Genomic DNA, 12,669 nt, shown 5'->3' with positions numbered 1-12,669 from the left:
TATCTTGAAATAAACAACCACAACCTACCAGTGCATAATTCAGAGAGCTAGGGAAGAAAGATTTTCCAATGAAGCCGGTTGGCATTGGTTTTGAGGAAAAATTCCTTCCTTTTTTTTTTAAATGTATTTGTGTGGTATTTTTATTATACGTTTTACTGATATGAAGGTTGTATAGCACATATTTGCAAATCATAATAAAATACACAAAACCCTTCATTGTCAACTTCATATAGCTTACTGATTCTCTCAGAATGCTTTTTAAACATTGATGGACTGGAACTTTAGTGCTTTACAACCTGGCTGAGGTGCCTCAGTGGAGTGGAGAGAGCAGCAATAAGACATAGGGATTAGAAGAGAGAGCTTGTGTGTCACAAGGAAAGACTGATGTGTTGGTCCCATCAATTACGACTGCATTCCCTATGGTGTCCCTCAGTGAAGCAGCTAAAATTCCATTCCCATGTTTCTTCTTAGGAACAGTTAACTTAGTTGACCTGCTGGTGGCGGTCAGACCAACCTGGACTTTCCAATCACGTTAGAGTCCAAGTCACCAGTGCTGTGTAATGGAATTTTACCTGATTAGACATAAGAGGGATGCCAACTAGCATTGATGTTCCTGGGTGACACTGGTGGTTGGCTGTGAGGTTAGAATTGAATTGTTTTGACAGGCTTCCTTTGGCAACTGTCTATCCTTATGACCTTGACAACCAATGGCCTTCTTTGATTATATCTGCTCATTGGTATGCATCAGTGGTTTTAAATCCAAGTAATCTTCATCAGTGTGTTAGTATTTGAAAGTTCAATCCATATATTCAGAATCTTATCATAAGATAACACCCAGTTGGGACTGCATGCAGCTTTTTCTTTCTTGCTGCTGGTTGCATTTTTGCTCTTCATGATGAGAAATTGAAGAAATAATATCTCCCAATAATTTCTACTCAAAATTTATTTACTCAGCTGTAGCTTCTAATGCTGTGGATCATTTGAATACTTTTCTTTTTCTTTCCTTTCTGGCTACTTCCAAAATGATATTCTATGGTCACAAGCTATTAATCAAGTGTTCTCTCCAGTCATTACTTGAAAGTGTACGGGCACTTGGGAGGGAGGAAATGTTTCCTACTGCTGGAAGGACATCTTTCAGCCCTCAGCAGAGCAGTAATGTGTCAACAGAGTCCTTAATAGATTCACTGGACCCCAAATCTGCCAAATAAACCAATGAGTCTATGTCAAAAATATCTCTATTTAAATATACATCAATCCATCCCCAAATTGTCCCTTTTGAATATCAATTTTCCTCCATGAAGAAAAGCTTGGTGCCTGTGAACCAGCCTTACAGGTTTTATGAGTTTAATACCAACCTCCATTGAACTGTTGTATAATTAAAGATGAATGGTATAGTTTGTAAGTATGTATGTAGATTTTGACATGAGGTCTAACTTGATTTCTCAACACTCAAGCAATATGGGTAGAAATCAGCTGTTTTTAAAAATGCCCATCTCTTTTCCAAAATTCACCCTTAATTTGTTTCATTTAATGGATTTGAACACATTGAAGGTGAGTCCACTTTGATGAAGTACATTATCATGTCCATAAGAGTTTTTCTTAAAAATTAAATCTTGGAGAAGAAAGTAATCATAAACCAGTCGGTCAAGGGCTTCACATAGACATATTAAATAAAAATGTCAAATTCAATATCATCTAATATTCAAGGAATGAGTAGAAAATATGCTTGAGGAATCAAATAGTCACATCCCTTGCCTGTAAACAGGTGCATGTTTCAAATATCCAGGAGTGAAGGGATTTGGTTGGTTTGTGCTCCACCTCCACCCCCCACCCCACTACATGATGATCTTCAGGAAAGATCTTGGTCAGTCTCATCATCAGAAAGTTCTTCCTTCCTCATTCTATTTTAAGTTAAACATTGTTTGGATTTATTTTAGCTGGTAAATAAATAAAACACCTGTCTTAGTCTGCTCAGGGTACCATAACAAATGCCATGGACCGAAGGGCTTAAATAACAGATATTAATCTTCTCACAGCTCTGGAGGCTGGGTGTCAGCATGGTCAGCTTCTGGTGAGACCTCGCTTCCTGGCTTGCAGATGGCAGCCTTCTCACCGTGTGCATGAGGATGGATGGAGATAGAGAAATCAGACTCTCTGGTATCTCTTATAGTGTCCTCTTATAAGGGCACTAATCCCAGTAGGCGAGAGGCCTGTTCTCATGGCCTCATCTAACCCTAATTACCTCTCAGAGACCCCATCTCTACTTTAGAGGTTGGGCTGTAATGTATGCATTTGGAAGGACACAGACATTCAGTCCTTAACAATGTCCTCCTATCTCATACTTCTCTTTCTTTGGACTTTATAATTCTGGAATTCTAAATATTTCAGAAGACTTACTTTATATTATTTTAAGAAATCATAAATACCTCTGTCTTAGCCCTGTGTAATTCCTCCTCATTTTTTTAAACATGTGATGCAACAACACTATCTATAATACACATATATATTGAGTTGGTCAAAAGTTTCATTCATTTTTTTTTTCTGTAAGATGGCTCTAGTAGAATTTAGTTGTCCTTAACTTCATTCAAAGCAATTTTGTTAGATAGTATATGACAGCTGTCATATTAGCATGTATTAAAAAATAACATCAAAATTGGTGAATTTTTGTGTAGCCATTTTAATATTGAAGATGGAATAAAAGAAAACAACATTTTCAGCATACTGTGCTTTATTATTTCAAGAAGGGTAAAATGCAACTGAAATGCCAAAAAAGATTTGTGCAGTATATGGAGAAGATGCTGTGACTTACTGAATGTGTCAAAAATGGTTTGCAAAATTTCGTACCGGAGATTTCTCAGTGGACAATGCTGCATGGTTGGGTAGATCAGTTGAAGTTGATAGCAATCAAACTGAGACATTAATTGGGAACAATCAACATTATACCACACGAGAGAGAGCCAACATATTCAAAATATCCAAATCAAGCATTGAAAATCATTTGTACCAGCTTGGTTATGTTCATCGCTTTGATGTTTGGGTTCCACATAAGTTAAGCAAAAAAACCTTTCTTGACCATATTTCCACATGTGATTCTCTTCTTAAACATAATGAAAACATTCCATTTTTAAAACAAATTGTGACAGGTGATGAAAAGTGGATATGTACAATAATGTGGAATGGAAGAGATCATGGGGCAAGCAAAATGAACCACCACCACCAACCACACCAAAGGCAGGTCTTCATCCAAAGAAAGTGATGTTGTGTATATGCTGGCATTGGAAGGGAGCCCTCTATTATGAGCTTCTTCCAGTAAACCAAACAATTAATTCCAACAAGTACTGATCCCAATTAGACCAACTAAAAGCAGCACTCAATGAAAAGTGTCCAGAATGAGTCAACAGAATATGCATAATCTTCCATTAGGATAACACAAGACTGCATGTTTCTTTGATGACTAGGGAAAAACTGTTACAGCTTGGCTGGGAAGTTCTTATTCATCTGCTGTATTCACCAGACATTGCACCTTCAGATTTCCACTTATTTAGGTCTTTACAAAATTCTTTTAATGGAAAAAATTTCAATTCCCTGGAAGACTGTAAAAGGCACATGGAATAGTTCTTTGCTCAAAATGATAAAATGTTCTGGGAAGATGGAATTATGAAGTTGCCTAAAAAATGTCAGAAGGTAGAAGGTAGTGGAACAAAAGGGTGAATATGTTGTTCAACAAAATTCTTGGTGACAATGAACTATGTGTCTTTTATTTTTACTTAAAAACCGAAGGCACTTTTTGTCCAACCCAATACAAATATACATGTGTGTATGTATGTGAGGTGTCTAATTAGTATCTGAGAAAAAATATAAACTAGGATTCCTACTTCAACACTTACATCAAATAAACTCCAGGGACTTCCCTGGTAGTCCAGTGGTTAAGACCCTGCACTTCCACTGCAGGGGGCTCGGGTTCCATCCCTGGTAGGGGAATTAAGATCCTGCATGCTGCAGGGTGCAGACAAAAAACAAAACAAAAAACAAACTCCAGGTGAAAGTAAGAATTAAGTTTTTAAAATTAAGTTGTAAAATACTGAAAGAGAATACAGAAATTTTACTAATTATCTCAGAATACGAGAGACATTTTAAGCACAATCCAAAACACAATCACACAAATAAATGTTAGGTTTGACTACATAAAAAATTAAAATTTACTGCATGGCAAAATAAGTACCAGAAATAAAGTGAAAACAACACAATAAACCAGGAAAATATTTATAACACATATCACAGATAAAGAGCAAATATTTAAAAACTATAAACAACTCTCACAAATCAGCAAAACAAAGGGGAAAAAAACAATGTAAAAGTGGGCAATAAATGTGAAGAAATAATTTAAAATGTATAAAAAGAAACTCTATTTTCCTTATTTAAAAAGTGCAATAAGGGCTTCCCTGGTGGCGTAGTGGTTGAGAGTCTGCCTGCCGATGCAGGGGATGCGGGTTCATGCCCTGGTCCGGGAAGATCCCACATGCCGCAGAGCAGAGGGGCCGGTGAGCCATGGCTGCTGAGCCTGCATATACGGAGCCTGTGCTCCACAACGGGAGAGGCCACAACAGTGAGAGGCCCGTGTACTGCAAAAAAAAAAAAAAAAAGGAAACAGTGCAATAAAAGCTAGATGGCATCATTTTCAATATTAGATCATGAAAAAAATTGTTAAGTGTCTGCAAAAGTGTGGAGAAATTGATTCTTCTATGTTGCTGGTTGAAATTCTTTAGCATCACTTCTTTGAAGAGTAATATGCAGCATTACCAAAATTTTAAAAGCTCGTGCCCTTTGGTTTGGGAATTCTCTTACAGGAGGTTTCCTTCAGACATCCACATATGGGGAAGGATGAATGCCCAAGGCATTGTGTGCACTGGGGCATTGTTCATAGTGGTGAAACCCTGGAATCAATACTACCTAGGTCAGCAGATTATGTTTATTCAATGAAATACCAGGTAACTTTATAATAATGAGGGAGGCTCACTTTTTTATTATTTTTCACTGTATGTTGATAGGTTGTGCTTTAATTACTCACCATGTGCATGCATTACATTTAAAATAATCACCACAATAACAGCCCTGATGATATTTGGGGAGGAAAACTCCATGTAACAAGGTGACCAGTAGAAAGTATCTTACCCATTGTTTCCAGTTAAGCACTTCTCAGAACTGTGAATGCCACTAACCTTAATTAACACTTGTCTGTTTTTTTTTTTAATTTTTTGTTTATTTTTATTTTTTGGCTGCATTGGGTCTTTGTTGCTGCGCACAGGCTTTCTCTAGTTGTGGTGAGCAGGGGCCACTCCTCGTTGCTGTGCGCAGGCCTCCCATTGCGGTGGCTTCTCTCTGTTGTGGAACACGGGCTTCAGTACCTGTGGCACTCGAGCTCCGTAGTTGTGGCTCATGGGCTCTAGAGCACAGGCTTGGTAGTAGTGGCGCACGGGCTTAGTTGCTCCGTGACGCATGGGATCCTCCCAGACCAGGGATCGAACCCGTGTCCCCTGCGTTGGCAGGCAGATTCTTAACCACTGAACCACCAGGGAAGTCCCAGCACTTGCCTGTTTTCCACCATCCACCCAATGATACCGTATTGTTGAATGGATTATAAATGTGTTCATTATTTGTTAAGGGTCTATTATGTACCCTTTATTCCATGTTTTCCACAAAAACTTACATTTGCTGAATACCCACTATGTATGTGCCAGAACTGTGCTAACATTAAAACAGCAACAAAAAAGTGGGGACCTCATAAAAGTCCAGTTGGCAGCACTTCCTCAATCTGAACACAAAATTCTTTGATAATTGAGCAGTAAATAGAGCGTCCTTGGAAAATACTTTTGCACACCTCCATTTCCAAAGTTTGAAATAATAATTTTAATAACTAAAATAATTCTAATAATTTTATAATAATATTTTAAGAATTAAAAGAATAATTTTGTAATGCAATAATTTTATATAATAATAATGGTCATAATTCAAAAGAGTTGACAGTTGTGAAACAACAAAATAGGGTACTGAACTTTGCTTTGGGGGGTCATTATTTGCTCAAATTCTTTTTCTAAGGTTTATACGACATTTTTTGTTTTACTTCTTTTCTACTTTTTTTCTGGAAGGTGCAGCTGAGCACAACTAGGTCAAGATGGTTAAAAAGAAAATCATTTTTAGCCACTTATCTCAGCTAGGAAGTCTGTGCAAAGTGAATTCACTGCTGTCAAATAGATCGTGTAATACCAGTGTTTAAAAGTACATGGTATTTTGAATTTGATTTCTTGGAAAAAAATCCAGGTGGGGGAGAAGTCCCCACTGCTTTCTGTTGTAAATTGTTCTGTTTTGACTCATCTGCTTTCAAATGCTGTCACTTTATTAATGTAGCATGTCTATGTGCAAGTTATATTAATGTGAATCCTTGTTCATTTAGAGTAACTTTTGCTCAGAATCATTCATCAAAAAGTAATTCATTCAAATGATTAATCAACATCTCTTATAAACTGCTTTATCATACCATTATTTTCATAAAAAGTTAAATTTGAGAGAAATGTATTTGGGAAAAAAATGACAAAATTCTCAACCTGGAAGATTCCAGACCATGTAGTTCTTTGTGTTTCTGCTCTTGGAGTTGTGAACATCTAGATACATTTTTCAATAAAAAATATAATTAGGAAACATCACAAAATCATTATCTATTTGAGCTGACTGGAAGCAATTCTTTGTTCATTTTCTCTCTTGCACTCTGGGATATTAACCTTCAGAATATTTCCCAGCAGACCAAAGTCATTACTTTTATAGAAAAGGCCAATTCAGCTAAGCCATGCGGCACTATTCTATATTTATCACCCCGTAGATGCAGGCTCTGGGTGGAGTTGGAAGGTTTAGAGGTGAATCTGACACTGTCAGGTCTGGTTAAGGGGAGATGAGTCTCCAGCACCCTGAAACTGCCAAGGAGTTCCCCCCACCCCAGGCCTGTGGCCTGCCCCACGCTGAGTGGTCTAAAACACTGACCAGGTAGGGCAAGGACAGCATCAGCAGAGGGGAAGAGCATGCAAAGCTTCCCAGAAGACAAAAAGACCCCGATGCTTTCAGGAAACGCCAGGCTCCCTGAAAAGCAGTGCAAGTGGACCAGTAGCTCAAAGTGGTGTGAACAAGAGATCAAGATAAAGGTGCATTGAGACCTTTGGACTCTGGGATAGGCTGGTGTTGTCCACCACAGATTTTAAAAATACGCTTGAAGGCACTAAAAGGCTCCAAACAATAGTGAGCACGATGATGACAATTACAACAAATCCCTCCTAAGGTACAAAATAGCCTCCTCCTCATCGATCATATTTATACTTATCCTGATTCATACTGAGATTTTTCCTCAGTATTGTGATCAGTAAATAGACCCAGTGATGCCCCTGAGGATGTTTTTCTATGTCCCTAGGATCGTCCCCGTGTTCTGGGAAGTCCATGACCTTCCCTCTCTGCAGCCTATGACGGATCAAGTTCAAGACTGCCCTTGAAACATCTATTTTCAGATGTGCTCATCAGCCCAAACACCAGCCCTCCCCTACCTTTGAGGTTTATCTTGCTCTAGTGGGTGTGCTTGGGTGTGTTTCCAAGGCTGTACCTGCCTGCTCATTCCCGCTGGGTGCACACTTCTACCCTAGGGTTCCAGCTCCAGGCCAAAACTGTTTCATACCTGGCAACCACACCTGGCCCAGACCACTGGACAGAATCTAGAGAAGTAATGTGTTGGGGAGGGCACACATGACTTTATCTCTTTGCCTCTATAGCACTACTGTAAGTTTATGCAGGACCCTTTTACTTTAATGAAGAATAAGTGTTATTGAAGGGGAATTATAACATGGGAGAAAAATTTATAAACTATAGACTCCAAATGAGTTTTCCCTTAATTCAGTGAAAAACCCAAAATAGAAGTTAGATTGTATCCCAGGGACCCTTGTCCTTTGCTACTGTGTCTGTCTCCAAGAAAGGACATTTCCCACCAGACCTGCAGAGAGATGCATAACCTTGCCCATCAGGTGGCCCAAGGACAAAGAAAGCTCTAGCAGAAACATTTCCCATTCAGTGGGTTGAATTGTGTCTCCCCAGAATGTATGTCCAAGACCTAAAACAGAGGCAGGGATTGCAGTGATGCTACCATATGCCAGAAATACCAAGAGTCACCAAATGTTGCAAGAGGCAAGGAAGAATGTTTCCCTTAGAGACTTCAGAAAGAGCACAGTCCTGATGACATGTTGATTTCAGACTTCTGGACTCCAAAACTCTAAGAGAATAAATTTCTGTTGTTTTAAGCCATCGATTTTGTGGTAATTTGTTGTGGCAGACTCAGGAAACTAAAATAACCCAAATCTGGGTTATTCAGTCTAGGTCAGGCTAACACTGATGGGAGGAGACAGATGGGCTTGACGTTAAGGGCGACAGCAGGGAATGGACCACAGAATGACAAGTCGAGTCTCGGGCCAAGTGCTCCAGCATCAAGCATGGACCACCACTCTTTGTAGACATTGAACTGGATCAAATAGATGGAATCACATTTCAGTCAAAGACCTCCCACATATCCCAAAGACAAACATAAATTCTGAAGATGGAACATCTAGTCCCATATTACGGAATAAAGACATTTCCCTATACAGCGTGACCGTCACATACTCCTGCCCAGAATGGAAACTGTGTAACATAATAAGGTGAAAAGTGGAGTCTGCCCCTAATATCCCTGTACCCATACCATCATCTGAGTTTGCTCTAGTGCCTGCCTGCACTGTAAAGATAAAGATGATGTTAATAATAAAGGTATGAATTAAAATAACAGCAAGCACTGACGTAGCACTTACTTTGTTCTAAGAACTGTTCTAAGTAGCTTAGATCCTTATAAGTATTACATCTTCCAAAAAACCATCTGACACTGGCATCTGAGTTGGTATCCTCATTTTATAGCTAAAGAGGATGAACACTGAAAGTGATTTGCTCAAAGACACACCTTGTTAGCTAATGTCAGGGACTCGGTCTCATTACAGAATCTATACCTATATAGAGAGACTGTTATGGGTTGAATTGTGTCCTTCACAAAGATAGGTTGAAGTCCTAACCCCTAGTACCTGTGAATGTGAACTTCTTTGGTCTTTGCAGATGGAATCAAGCTAATATGAGGTATCAGGGTGGGCCCTACTCTAATATGACTAGTGTCCTTATAAGAAAAGGAAATTATGACACAGACACACACAAAGAGGAGACACGGACACTCAGGGGAAATGGCCATGTCAAGACAGACAGATAAGAGTGATGCTGCAACAAAGCAAGGAACCCCTGGCACTGCCAGAGCTGGAAGAGGCAAGGAAGAATCTGAATTCTGGAGGCTTCATAGGGAGCACGGCCCTGCCTACACCCTGATTTTGGACTTCTGGCCTCCAGAACTGGGATAGAATACATTTCTATTGTTTTGAGCCACCTAGTTTGTGGTACTTTGTTACAGCAGCTCAAGGAAACTAATACAGAATCCTAGTAAATTTCCATAAATTACTAATTTCCTTTTTCTCTTCTACTGGTGTTCAGATTTTTTATTGTGAAATATAAAACCCAGAAAAATTATGGACAGCTAAGTAATGAAGCAAGCACCCTTGTACTCACACCCAGGTCCATGAATGCAAAAATTTCCAGGACCACCAAAGCCTCAAGTATAGCTAAAACTCTTTGGAATTTTGTAGTGATCATCTTTATTGGTTTTTATCTTGAAATATGTATATATTCATTTATCATCTCAGTAGGCACCTTAATACTGTGGTCAGGTTTTGCCATCTTTAACCTTGTGAAAGGAGCCGTACAACGTGGAAGGGTCACCATTACCATCAACGTAGTGGTGAGCAAAGGCCTACCAGCCTCTGCGAGGTTGCACAGACAGGCCAGTAGACCAGTTGTCCCAGTTAGCTCTTCTTCAAAAGTGCCTTGGCTGTTACTGGCTTTCTTTATTTCCATAAACATTTTAGGATCAAAGTGTAAAATTCCATTTAAAAACAGTCGTTTGGATTTTTATTCCACTGCTTTGAATCTGTAGTTGATAATGGGAAAAACTGATATATTTTCAATATTGACTATTCTACTATATGAACATGTCATATCTCTCCATGTAGTTACTTTGTTAGTCCTTCTCAAACATATTCTACAGGTCACTGGATAGAACTATTGTGCACTTGTTATTAGAATTATTCTTAATTGCTTGCTATTTTATGCTGTTTTGCACACATGTTTAATTTCATGTTATATTTGTTTCACATATACAGAAAGATTATTTTGCTTATTTATTTTTGTTTATTAACATAATAGCAAACATGTTAAACACATATGTTAACTAATAATTTTACTAAATGTCTTATTATATTTTCTATAGGTATACATTTATATAATCTGCCAATATTTACTTTCTTTCCAAATATCCTACATCTTTTCTTTTCTTTTCTTTTCTTACTACAGAGGCTAGAACCTCTAGTGCAAAGTTTATTAGAAGCGGTAAGAGTGAGCATATTTCCTTATTTCCAATCTCAGAAAGAAACGTCTCAACATTTTGTCATTTAAATAATATTTGTCATCTAAGCAAACTGATGTTTACTACAGTTTTTAAAAAATACCTTTATAAGATTAAGGGAATTCCTTTCTAGTACTAGTATGTGAAACTTTTTTCAAATGAAAAAAATCTTTTGAGAATGACTATGTAGGAGGTGACAGTTGTGGCTGATGGTATTATAGGGCTGTATGGTTGAGGCCACTATAAATTCTGTAGATTAAATAGAATTTTAATAAGTCCAATAGTCATTGAGAGGTAGACTGTCATTCATCAAATGCATTGAATGGTGGAATATATCCGTTTTCAAATTATCTTTGTTCTAACCTGTCTTTAGATATTTAAGTCAAAAGTGTGGGTAAATGGATTATTGTGCACATTAGAATTAGACAAACTATTGATTCAAGGTTTCTAGTGAATGAATTATCAATATGACCAACTGCAAATTTCTTTTAGAATTGCTGCAAATTGGCACATCAGTGCCTTTGAATAGATCATGCGTGACGTAGTTATGTTACAGTTATTATTACAGTGAATCCCTGCAGGATGTGTAATGTTATGGCTATTATATAACTTCAATAAAGCACGTAGCCCTGAGTCACTGAAAACACTTTAAAAAAAAAAAAAGCACTTTTTCAAATAAAAAAATCATTAAAAAATGCTGACCTTTCTATAACACATTTCCTGTATCTATTGAGATGATCATATTATTTTCTTCCTTGATTCTACTCATGGTAAATTACAAAATTGATTTTGAATGATAAAGGACTTTGCAGTTCTATAATAAATCCAATTTGATCTTGATGTATTGTCACATATATCAAAACATATATTTATACAAATATATAAATATATATGTGACAATACATCATAACCAGTATTCATACATATGAACATGTAATATACATTATTATATGTCATATATATTATATATTCATATATATTCAGTATTTATATATATATTTAGGATTTCTAAAGTCATGTTTTAAAAACATGATTGTTTTTAAATGTATGTATACATACAAAACAAAGGACTTTGAAAACTGTAGATAAATGTTATAGATAAATACTTCCTCTTTCAATTTTTGGAAAGAAATTGTATAAAATTGATATTCTTTCTTTCTTCAATATTGGATAGAATTCACTGGTAATACCATTTATTTTTTTCTCTTGTTTTGCTATGATTTATCAGTTTCATTAGTCTTTTTAAAGAAATAACTTTTGTTCTTGTTGACCATATCTACTGTATGTATGTTTTCTATCTTATAGATCTCTGCTCCTCTCTCTACTATTTCTTTACTTCTAGCATCGTTTGGTTAATTTTGCAGTTATTTTTTGCAGCACTTTAGGATGAGTGTTTAGATCATTGAGGTTCAGTCTTTCTTCTCCTTTAAGTACAATGAGAATCCACTCAATGACATTTTGGAAAGCACTGTTCTGGCTATAATCAAAAAATATAATATATAATTAACATATAGACACTCTGAGATCACTTCCAAAACATTAAGTAAACATTCAAAAACACATTTAGTTACAAATTGCCGTTGCAGTTACAGAGTTGTTGCAATGATTAATACAAAAATAAAATACTTGAAAAAGAAAGGATTTTATAGAAAGTCAGATGTGCATAGTGAAGTACAAAAAGAAACTTGTATAGCGTTAGTCCTCTATGTGTTACGGCGGATAGGAAAATGAGACTTCATCAAATCAAACAACTAAGCCATGAGATTTGAAGACAAAGGAAATCTACACTTCTCAGGACATGTGGTGCTGTTTTCAATCTTCAAGTACACTTTCATTAAGACCTCCTAATGAAAATCAAGTCATCTTGCTGACGGACTTACTAGTCTTTATCTCCTAAATGAGCAGTACCTGCCTGGTTACTTCATTTTCTAGCACCTCGTGTAAAGCAAATAAAAGAATACGGTGATGTCTTGCACAATTAAGGATGAACCAGTTTGCATTGACTTGATTTTATCTGAAAACAAACTAACAGAAAAAAGAGCCTATCAAGTTGACTTTGCTTACAGAAAAGATCAAGTTCATTTTTTGAATATGTATTAAATGGAAACTTCAAAAAC

The sequence above is a fragment of the Lagenorhynchus albirostris genome, chromosome 3 (assembly GCF_949774975.1).
Source record: "Lagenorhynchus albirostris chromosome 3, mLagAlb1.1, whole genome shotgun sequence".
Taxonomy (NCBI): Eukaryota; Metazoa; Chordata; class Mammalia; order Artiodactyla; family Delphinidae; genus Lagenorhynchus; species Lagenorhynchus albirostris.
The sequence above is the reverse complement of the archived record's forward strand: the minus strand, read 5'-3'. Positions refer to the sequence as shown.